The following is a 12,151-nucleotide window of genomic DNA, read 5'->3' on the forward strand; positions in this document are numbered from 1 at the left end:
TCCTTTATAATAGACTCCAGCATCTTTCCCACCACTGAGGTCAGACTAACTGGTCTATAATTTCCTGCTTTCTCTCTCCCACCTTTCTTAAAAAGTGGTATAACATTAGCCACCCTCCAATCCTCAGGAACCGACCCCAAATCTATTGAACTCAGGAAAATAATCACCAATGCATCCATGATTTCCCAAGCCACCTCCTTCAGTACCCTGGGATGCAGACCATCAGGCCCCGGAGACTTATCAACCTTCAGACCTAACAGTCTCTCCAACACCAAATCCTGGCAAATATAAATTCCCTTAAGTTCAGGTCCTTCAGCCACTGTTACCTCAGGGAGATTGCTTGTGTCTTCCCCAGTGAACACAGATCTGAAGTACCCATTTAATTAGATTAGATTAGATTACTTACAGTGTGGAAACAGACCCTTCGGCCCAACAAGTCCACACCGACCCGCCGAAGCGCAACCCACCCATACCCCTACATTTACCCCTTTAACCTAACACTACGGGCAATTTAGCATGGCCAATTCACCTGACCCGCACATCTTTGGATTGTGGGAGGAAACCGGAGCACCCGGAGGAAACCCACGCAGACACGGGGAGAATGTGCAAACTCCACACAGTCAGTCACCTAAGTCGGGAATTGAACCCGGGTCTCTGGTGCTGTGAGGCAGCAGTGCTAACCACTGTGCCACCGTGCCGCCCTCTGCCATTTCTTTGTTCCCCGTAATATATTCTCCTGTTTCTGTCTTCAAGGACCCAATTTTAGTCCTAACCATTTTTTTGCCTTGCACATACCTAAAAAAGCTTTTACTATCCTCTTTATATTATTGGCCAATTTACCTTCGTACCTCATTTTTTCTCTGCGTATTTCCTTCTTAGTAATCCTCTGTTGCTCTTTAAAAGCTTCCCAGTCCTCAGTTTTCCCACTTATCTTTGCTATGTTATACTTTTTCTCTTTTAACTTTATATGTTTCTTGACTTCCCTCATCAGCCACGGCCGCCCATGCCTCCTCCTGGGATCTTTCTTCCTTTTAGGAATGAACTGATCCTGCAACTTCTGCATTATACACAGAAATATCCGCCATTGTTCCTCCACGGTCATCCCTGCTAAGGTATTGCACCATTGAACTTTGGCCAGCTCCTCCTCATAGCTCCATAGTTCCCTTTATTCAACAGAAGTACTGTCACTTCCGACTGTACCCTCTCCCTCTCAAATTGCAGATTGAAGCGTAATGTATTATGGTCACTACTTCCTAATGGCTCCTTCACTTCGAGGTCTCTGACCAATTCTGGTTCGTTACACAATACCAGATTCAGAATTGCCTTCTCCCTGGTCGGCTCCAACACCAGCTGCTCTAAGAATCCATATCTGAGGCACTCCACAAAGTCTCTTTCTTGAGGTCCAATACCATCCTGATTCTCCCAGTCTACCTGCATGTTAAAATCCACCTTAACAACTGTAGTAACATCTTTATGACAGGCCAATTTCAGCTCCTGATTCAACTTACATCCGACATCCAGACTACTGTTTGGGGGCCTGTAGATGACTCCCAAGAGGGTCTTTTTACCCTTAGTATTTCGCAGCTCTATCCACACTGACTCTACATCCCCTGACTCTAGGTCCCCCCGCGCAAGGGACTGAATATCCTCCCTTACCAACAAGGCCACCCCACCCCCTCTGCCCGTCAGTCTGTCCTTACGATAGCACGTGTAGCCTTGAATATTCATTTCCCAGGCCCTGTCCACTTGAAGCCACATCTCAGTTATCCCCACAATATCGTATCTGCCAATTTCCAAAAGAGCCTCAAGCTCATCCATCTTTTGTCTAATGCTTCGTGCATTCATGTATAGTATTTTTAATTTGTTACTGCTCTCACCCTTCCCATCAACCCCTATTTCACTCAACCTTACAGCATGATCCCTTTCCGAGTTTTCTGCCTTGTTGATACAGTTGTCTTTCTTGACTTCTCTTGTTCTAACTTTCCCTTCAATTTCCTTTTTAAACATCCAGTGTGTCCCCTCCTCCCCGCTACTTAGTTTAAATGTAGCGGTGCTGCAGTAGAAAACCTGCCTGCCAGAATGCTGGTCCCTAACCTATTAAGGTGCAAACCGTGTCTCTTGTAGAATTTATGCTTACCACAAAATATACCCCAGTGATACAAGAACTTAAATCCTTGCTTCCTGCACCAGTTCCCCAACCACACGTTCAAGTCCATTATCTCCCTGTTTCTAGCCACACCAGCACTAGGAACTGGAAGCAAACTGGAGATAACCACCTTGGACGTCCTGCTTTTCAGCCTTCTTCCTAGTTCTCCAAAGTCCCGCTGTAGTATGTTCCTCCTCTTCTTCCCGACATCATTTATGCCGACATGTACCATCACCTCTGGCTCTTCACCCTCGTCCTTGAGGATTTCCTGCACTCTGTCCGCGATGTCTTTCTCCCTGGCACCAGGAAGGCAACACACCATCCTTAAATTCCGTCTGCTGCCACAAAAACCCCGGTCAGTTCCTCTCACAATGGAGTCCCCTATTACCACGGCTCTGTGCGATGTCCGATTCTTCCGCTCTGCCTCTGCGCCAACTTTTGATTGACAGACCTGGCCGCCTTGCGAACTGGCAGTGTCATCAGTCTCTAACGTTTCCAAAAGCTTCAACTTGTTCCAGACAGGTACTTCTCCTGGGGTCACTTGCACCTGTCTCCTCTCTGCCTTCCTCATCGTCTGCTCTCTTCTGCTCTCTTCTGGCATGATTGGTGTAATAACATCGCTGAAGGTCTTGTCCAGAAAGATCTCGTTCTCTCGAATGAACCTAAGGTCCTCGAGTTCTTTCATCAGCATTGCAATATGCTCGGTCAATAGCTGAATGTGCACACACTTTCCACACTTATACAAGTCAGACACTCCAGAGTCGTTGACCTCCCACATCAAGCATGTAGCGCACTGAACCAGCTGGGCAGTCATGTCTTCACCCTCTTCAACTGGAGCGTAATCACTTCACTCAACCTCCTTGTCAAAGATTCCTGAGCTGAAGCCTCACTCTTCGATCCAAACTTCCTTAGACCCTCTTTTTGTGGCAAGTCAGTGGACTCTTAATTTAGGTTAGAGGAGGAGGGAGGGAGGGAGACCCTACTTTGTAGGACCTGGGGTTTAGAACTCACCCACTCTAATAGCAATCACTTACCTTCCCAACTGGCTTTGCGCTCTGCCTGAACTTCCCCGCAGCTCCCGCTGCTCTCTGCTGCGAAAAGACCGTTGGCGTCGAGGTAAGTTCTTTATATAGCAATCACTTACCTTCCCGACCGGCTTTGCGCTCCGCCCGAACTTCCGCCCAGCTCCCGCCGCTCTCTGCTGCGAAAAGACCGTTGGCGTCGAGGTAAGTTCTTTATATAGCAATCACTTACCTTCCCGACCGGCTTTGCGCTCCGCCTGAACTTCCGCCCAGCTCCTGCCGCTCTCTGCTGCGAAAATGAGGTTGGGAGCCTCGGGTGTGGAAAGATAAATGGGAGGGAGGTGGGGCTGGGTAGAAGGTAGCTAAGAGTGCAATAGGTGGATGGAGATGGGGGTAAAGGTGATGGGTGGAGGGAATATGTGGGAAGGATGACTGACAGGTGGGTCAGGTCATGAGGATGGTGCTGAGCTGGAAGGTTAGAACTGGGGAAAGGTGGGGGGAGGGGAAATGAGGAAACAGTCCACATTGATGCCCTGAGGTTGAAGGGTCCCAAGGCGGAAGATAAGACATTTTTCCTCCAGGCGATGGAGTGGTGATGGAGAAGGCCCAGGACCTGCATGTCCTCAGCAAAGTGGGAGGTGGAGTTGAAATGTTCAGCCACAGGGCAGTGGGGTTGATTGGTGTGGGTGTCCCAGAGATGTTCCCTAAAGCGCTCTGCGAGAAGGCATCCAGTCTCCCCAATGTAGAGGAGACCGCATCGGGAGCAATGGATTCAATAAATGACATGTGTGGATGTGCAGGTGAAATTTTGTTTGATGTGGAAGGCTCCTTTGGGGCCTTGGATGGAGGTGAGGGGGGAGTGTGGACACAGGTTTTGCAATTCCTGCGGTGGCAGGGGGAAGATGCCAGGAGGGACGCTGGCTTGTTAGGGGGCATGGACCTGACCAGGTAGTCGCGGAGGGAATGGTCTTTGCGGAAAGCGGATGGGGTGGGGAGGGAAATATATCCCAGGTGATGGGATCTATTTGTAGATGGCAGAAATGTTGGCAGATGGTGCGATTTATGAGGACTGGGGGAGTGGGAGGGGGTTCTGTCCTTGTTACGGTTGGAAGGGTGGGGCTCGAGGGCGGGACGTGGATGAGACGCATTGGAGAGCATCTTCAACGAGGTGGGAGGGGAAATTTCGGTCTTTAAAGAAGGAGGTCATCTGGTGTGTTGTGGTGGAGCTGGTCAACGTGGGAGGAGATGCAGCAGATGCAGAGGAATTGGGAATACGGGATAGCATTTTTGCAGGAGATAGGGTGGGAGGAGGTGTAATCCAGTTTGCTGTGGGAATCGGTAGGTTTGTAAAAAATGTCAGTGTTGAGTCGGTCGTCATTGAAGGAGATGAAGAGGTCTAGGAAGGGAAGGAATGTGTTTGTGAAACTGATTAACTGTTTGACCTCCTCGTGGGAGCACAAGGTGGCGCCGATGCAATCATCAATGTAGCGGAGGAAGAGGTGGGGAGTGGTGCCGGTGTAAGTCCAGAAGATGGACTGTTCTACCTAACCAACAAATAGACAGGCATAGCTGGGGCCCATGCTGGTGCCCATGGCTACCCCTTTCATCTGGAATACTCCTTTTTTCTCGGGCATAAGTCCTTCATCAGGAATCCAGTGACAGTCTCCACGCTCCTGACCGGCTGTGCTTTTCCAGTACCACACTCTTTGACTCTGATCTCCAGTTCTCACTTTCTCCTTAGATTTTCCAAGGCCCAAGACCCATTGCGAAATTATGCAATGTTCTGGCATGAGCGCACTTTCTCAGATGTTGGCCCTGAATTTCAGCACAGGTTTGCTAAAGAAAAGTGAGAAATCTGAATGGGTAAACAAATATCAGTGTGCCTTTTGGTAACTTGAAAGTTGTACTGATTACCATACAGTTTTAGCACTGAATTAAAAAACAAATTTTTAATGCCTTTTCATTATTAAACATTTCTGTCTTAAACATTTTTGCACCTTAACTTTTCACTAAATATAAACACATTAATAATTCATGCCAAAAATAAAAATATACTCTTGCAGTTTTGACCAGTATAATTCTAAACATTAATACTAAGAGGACATATTAATTTGAAAGTCTAGTGTTAAAAAACCAACAGAAAAATTTTCCTCTGACAAATTAATACTTTTGTGACATCTACAGTAATTATTTAAAATCAACAGTAACATAAATCCTGTGTGTAAACCTGTCCAGTTATTTTATGATGAATTGTGCCAGTCTGGTTCTGTGACGATGAAGATTCTGGCCTGTTCTCTTGTATGAGCACAGTCATGGCATGACGTGTTAGTAATTTGCAATTTAATTCAGCACACAGACAACTTGCTAAGATTAGAACAGAATTAAAATCATCTTTATTGTCACTGGTAATCACATGAATACAGTGAAAAGTTTACTATTCGCCACTTAAGGCACCATTTTAGATACCAAGATACAGGTTCTTAAGAACAAATAGGGAAAAAAAATTAGAAAAGAAAGGAATACAAAGTCCACCAATCAATTAGAAAAATAGAGAAATTGATTGGTGGACTTTGTATTCATTTTTAGAAAAATAGAGAAATAAGAGTTCAAAATAATAGTCCTTCCAACCCAGACCACGCCAGACTTCACCTTGAGGCTGCGAGTCTGAGTCCACACTGAGGCCAGGAGTCTGCACTGGCTACCCCAACAGTGCCTAAGAATGGGAGGTAAAATGAAAAAAAGGAAACAAATAAATGAAAAGAGAGAAAAAAATAAACGGATGGAGCAGATGAACTCCAGCTCAGGAGTCCTACTCCACCAGCATTTTGCCAGTATCTTGGAAGGTCAAGGTAAAGTACTGTAGTCCCAACAGATTTCTCATTAGAAGCAATGACTGGCAATACAGTTATGATACAAGGTATGCCTGATGTGGCTTAGTTCATAGCACCCTCAGCTCTGAAACACAAGGTTCTGGGTTCAAGTTTCACTCCAGGGCTGGAGCACAAGTGTTTCAGTGCAATGTTGAGGGAGAAGTATTTTGTTGGAGATGACATCTTTCAGACCAGATGCTAAACCAAACCCCATTTTCCACTTAGATATAAAAGATCACATGGCACTATTTTGAATGACAACAGGGGAGTTCTGTCTTTATGCTGGGTATTATTTATCAATCAGTCTCACAGAAAAGGTTATCTGGTCATCAACCCCTTTATGTTTCTTAGATTTGCTGAGCCATGTTTCCTACATGCAGAGACAAACACAAACAGCATTGATTGCACAGCATTTGAGACATCTGGTGGTTGTGAAAAGCATGAAACAATGCAAATATTTGCCTAATATCCCACATGCAACTTCAGGATTCTACTGGTTTAGTGGCAGACCGATTCAGTTTGAGAAAGACTTGTTTTCTGAGGTTTTTCCAAAACAATGTTGCAGAATGAAATTTTTAAGCCATGGTTCATATTTACTACTTTATAAAACATTGCATTCTCTGACTTTGCCTGAGAAACCCATGTGAAGAACTAATTCATCACATGGCAAAATTCAAATTCCTGTGTCATGTTGGATGAAAAAATAGAAAAACATAGGCAAGCATTTAAAATGTAACTCAAGCAACAGAACATGCCGGTGTCACAATGTCTGGAGGCAGTTAGTTGACCCAGACACAAAGCCAGTATTCTGTTTACCAAGCAATTAACTCTTGAATAAATTGACCCAATATTTCACAGCTCTCAGTAGAATTTTGTAACTTGTGTGGGCTGGTTGTAAAAGCAGAATATTCAGATGCTGGAAATCTGAAATCAGAACAAAAAGTGCTTGAAATACTCTACTGTATCCATAGAAAGAGTAAATCATTTGAAACAGAAGGAAAGTAGAAATATGTGTTTTTAAAGGCAACAGAAGGGGCAAGAGGGCAGGAAGATAAAGTCTGTACAAGGGTGGTTGGTTATATAGATTTCATGATGTAGAAGCCAAAGACAATGGTAATGTGTATAGCACAGGGACAAAGGTTGTGTCTAGGTGAGGTGCGAATGGCTATATATCAGCCATCTGAATTCAATATGGATGGGTAAAGAAAAAAAAGCTAGTAATCCCTCACCCTGAGCTCCGTGTAAAGTCATAAAAGGATACAATGAGATGGAGGCAAGAATTTAGTATGAAACATCACCAAAGAACTAAAGGAGATTCCACCAGCCACTGAGCTGATCACAGTTGAATGAAATCTATGCGTTATTAACGGAATGAACAACACATCCTTTAATTCACCACAAGTTGTGCATCTGGAAATTAGCCAGCAAAATTAAAAACTTTTTCTATGTGTATTTACTATCCCTCACTCTTACTTAGCAGACATTAAGAGTTGCTTTAAACTTCATTTGAAGATAAAGGAATAAAGCAAATCTGTTGAAGTAGAAAATTGCGTCACTAATCTTTGGTGGCAGGTGAACCATAGAATCCTGACAGTGTGGAAACAGGCCATTTGGCCCAACAAGTCCACAGTGACCCTCCAAAAAGTATCCCAACCAGACCCATTTCTTAACCATTTACTTTATATTTCCCCTGACTAATGCACCTAACCTACACATCCTGGAACATTATGGTCAATTTAGCATAGCCAATTCACCTAAACTGCACATCCTTGGACTGCGGGAGAAAACCTCGCAGACACAGGGAGAATGTGCAAATGCCACACAGTTGCTGGAGGCTGGAATCAAACTCAGCTCTCTGACACGGTGAGGCAGCAGTGCTAACCACTGGGCCATCGTGCCATGAAACAAAGGGAATTGACCAGATTGGGGTTGTCCTGCCTTTATAAATAAGATATGCCTGGGTAAGTTTCCGCATTATTAACTAAATACCACAGCTGGAGTGAAACCCGAAGCCTTTAGCTAGGTGAACATTTAACAGAGCACAGGTCTTACAGAGCACACAACCTGTGCTGTTTCCACAGAAGTCAGTAGTTTCTCTCCTCAATTCTCCACACAATTATCTGTAATACACGTTGATCTGGAAACAGTCATCATTTATCTCTCAAGGCTTTTTTTCTTTCTGCCTAGTGTCAAAAATGACGCTTGATTTTACCAGCAAACAGATGTATCAATTTTGGAGAATTTCACAGGAGTTTTCTCTACACATGAAATTTCTTAAGCTATTCTCTGAAATTCACCTCATTACGGACTCATACTAAGCCTCTCCCACACACCCTACTATCCCTCATACCAGAGGCACAAGAATACAGCATTGCTGGGACCTCCTGGCCATAGAAGATGCTAACCATCCTTAGCACACAAGGTTTTTTAAATGTAGAACTAATGAATAGAATTAGAGAGGACAAGAAATCATCCAGGACCTCTCACACTCACAACATTCAAAGCAAGAATCACAGCTCTAGAGCAACAAGCCATTCTCCTTAGTGAACACTATGTTTTTGATCCACGCTCACAGTGGGACCTTGGAAGGTGATTGTTATTTTGGCAAAGAGGGTGAATTTTCCAGGTCATAATATGTTGCTAATGCATCTCTGTCATTAGTGGGATTGATTTTGTAATATTTTATGTTGTGGTCAAGAGTGCTTGGGGCAAGAATTCGGACTACACACGATAGGTCAATTGAAAGGTTCACATACAGCATTTTGTGATCACAGATACCTTTCACCTGTACTGTGTGAATTTTCACTGTATTCAGTGAGTACATGTGACAATAAACCTAATTCAATTCAATAAAGATTGTAAACAATCAATCTGAGTGCCTGGCTTGACAATCGATAAACCTATCAAGTCAATTGCATTAGGAGTTCCCTGATGCTGGGAGGTTAAGCATATGACTTCCAATCATGTTGCCAACAGGCAACAATAAAAAGACAGAAAGCACATATATTAGATTTTGAAACGAAGGTTTAAGGGCAAAATTTTGCTGGGCTCAGGCAATTATGATGATAAATGTTATTTTTTTCAAGTGAAGCAAGACAGGGCACTAATGTAGGTGCTTTTGTTATCTTAAATTAATAAGCAATAACTAGTCACATAATTTAATCATCTAAGGCTGAGCATATGTGTTGCCTCTATGTTCACTTGTTATGAAACAGCTTAAGCTCATTTTACCAAGTATTTGATTACTTAACTATTAAAAGCACACACAAAAGGAAAAAAATAATCTATCCAGTTTCACCATTTTGAGGTGCTGGTGTTGGACTGGGCTGTACAAAGTTAAAAATCACAAAACCAGGTTATAGTCCAACAGGTTTATTTGGAAGCACTGGCTTTCGGAGCGCTGCTCCTTCATCAGGTGGTTGTGGAGTATATATTACTGAAAAAGACCTGGATTGTTTGTTAAGTCTCTCATCTTTTAGAATGAAACCAACATGGTCAGGTCTTTTTCAGTAATATCATCTCAGTTGCATCACACTGTAAACTTTTGCTATAAATTCTGTGTCTTACGATCTTATACTCCACAACCACCTGAAGGAGCAGCGCTCCGAACGCTCGTGCTTCCTGCTGGACTATAACCTGGTGTTGTGATTTTTGAGCTGAAAATGTGTTGCTGGAAAAGCGCAGCAGGTCAGGCAGCATCCAAGGAAGGAGAATCGACGTTTCGGGCATAAGCCCTTCTTCAGGATGCTGCCTGACCTGCTGCGCTTTTCCAGCAACACATTTTCAGCTCTGATCTCCAGCATCTGCAGTCCTCACTTTCTCCCCGTTGTGATTTTTGATCCAGTTACATGTTACCTAACTAGTATTAAATCAATGTGACTATTATTTTGTTTACTCATGAGATGTGGGCGTTGTTGGCTAGGCCAATACTTATTGTCCATTCCTAATTCCCCAGAGTCGAGAGTGTGGTGCTGGGAAAGCACAGCAGGTCAGACAGTATCCGAGGAGCAGGAGAATTAACGTTTCGGGCATAAGCCCTTCATTCATGATGAAGGGCTTATGCCCAAAACGTTGATTCTCCTGCTCCTCGGATACTGCCTGACCTGCTGTGCTTTTCCAGCACCACACTATTGACTCTGATCTCCAGCATCTGCAGTCCTCACTTTGTCTAATTCCCCAGAGAACAGTTAAGAGTCAACCACATTACTGTGGGTCTAAGTCACTCAATGGGGGAAAACAAGTATAATGATGCCTTTGGAATCCCTCATTGAGTCCAAGCTGACACATTTAGTAATGGTAAATTGGAAACAAACTGTGGGATATAAATGAATTAATGTTATTTCTGCAAGTATAAATTCTGATACAGAACAGGAATGAGAAAATACATATTCAGCAAAAAGAAAGGATATGTTAGCATGAGACGTGAATACAGAACAATGGTGGATATATGGGCAAACAGGAAAGCATCTGTTTCCCCCTACTCGGAGACACAGGAACAAACCCTAATCAAAGAGGTCAAAGTGGCTTCTGGATAGAAATAGATGCTGATAGAAGAAAAGATATGCCTAATCAATAATCTACAATAGACTGATGTCAAACACCCTTATGGGAGTCAGAGATAAGAGTTTGTCACGGACAAGACAGGATAAACAGAAGTTGTGGGATAAGTCTTCAGGAAATGAGTGACGTAAGCGAAGCAGGGAACAGACAATGGAATAAGGAAAACATATGGGAAAAAAACAGTATAAATTGCAAGGGTTTTTTGGGATATACTGTGCATTTTGTCATTGCCTTACCTAGCAATTAGACAAAGCACCCACCTATAGGAGTACAAATAAACGGCTGATTCAGATATTTGTCTCGGACTGAAATTATTAAAGTGAGTGAGCTTTTGTTTCTCACACAAACTAATTTTCCAGGCAGCCAATTCAGCAGTATGGTAGGGCGCTATTGTATGCCAATGAGAATGCACAGTCCACATCAAATTATCAGAGAAGCTGACTTGCCTATAACTTGGGGGCTGTAAAGTACAGTGATAGGTTTTCTTATGTCAGCCAAAATCCGGAATTAAACTTTCACAAAAAAAACCCACTTTGTCACTCATTTTCGATTCCTAAGAGATTACTGGAAAAAGTGGCTGGGATGATCGGAGATTGAGGGGGAGGGGAATGTTTATTTGCCAAGTAGATAGTGTCATTCATTATATAGTGTTGGCCTAGTGATATTATTGTGAGACTATTATTCCAGCAACTCAGCTAATGTTCTGAAGGCCCAGGTTCAAATCCCACCTTGGCAAATGATGCAATCTGAACCCAACAGTTTTGCTTGGTTCAGTGGCTCACACGATTGCCTTAGTGTCAGAAATCCAGGTTCAATCCCACCCTTAGGTGACTGGCTGTGTGGAATTTGCACTTTCTCCCTGTATCTGTGTGGGTTTTCTCCCACAGCCCAAAGATGTGCAGGTTAGCTGGATTGGCTACACCAAATTGTCTATAGTGTCCAAAGATGTGCAGGCTAGAAAATTGGCTATACTAAATTGCCTAGTGTCCAAAGATGTGCAGGCTAGATATGTTAGCTTTGGGAAAAGAGAGGTTATGGGGGTATGGGATGCTCTTTAGAGGGTTGGTGTGGACTTGATGGGTTGAACAGCTGGTTTCCACACGGTGGGGATCCTATGATAATTATGGCTATAAATTTGTCTGTGGAATTCAAAGGATTGAGCGTAAGTTATTGCAAACTGAGCTAACCAAAATCTTATGAATGTAGTAAAAAGACAGTCAGACCATCTCTTCAGGTACAACTGTTAGTTTTCACTGCAATATTTCCTAACCAGGCACGTACTTCAAATATAAAAACAGAATCATTTGAAGTTTCTACTATTCAGTAATCCCTGCCGAAAAATGTAAGCATAGAGATAGCAATCCTTGAAGGACAGCACCCTTCTGTGTCCAAACTCCAACATGAGAATTATCTATCCATTAATTACAATTTTCAACATTTGGTGGACAATGGTGACAGAGGGTTCTGAAAGTAAAGATGCAACACAAAACGGAAGCTTTGATGTACTGTGGAACTGAGATTTGAAAACTGTCACACGACAGCTGTGCCTTTGT

This window comes from Chiloscyllium plagiosum, unplaced genomic scaffold, assembly GCF_037043375.1.
Source record: "Chiloscyllium plagiosum isolate Xiang-an unplaced genomic scaffold, Cpla_swu_hap1 HiC_scaffold_11, whole genome shotgun sequence".
Lineage (NCBI taxonomy): Eukaryota > Metazoa > Chordata > Chondrichthyes > Orectolobiformes > Hemiscylliidae > Chiloscyllium > Chiloscyllium plagiosum.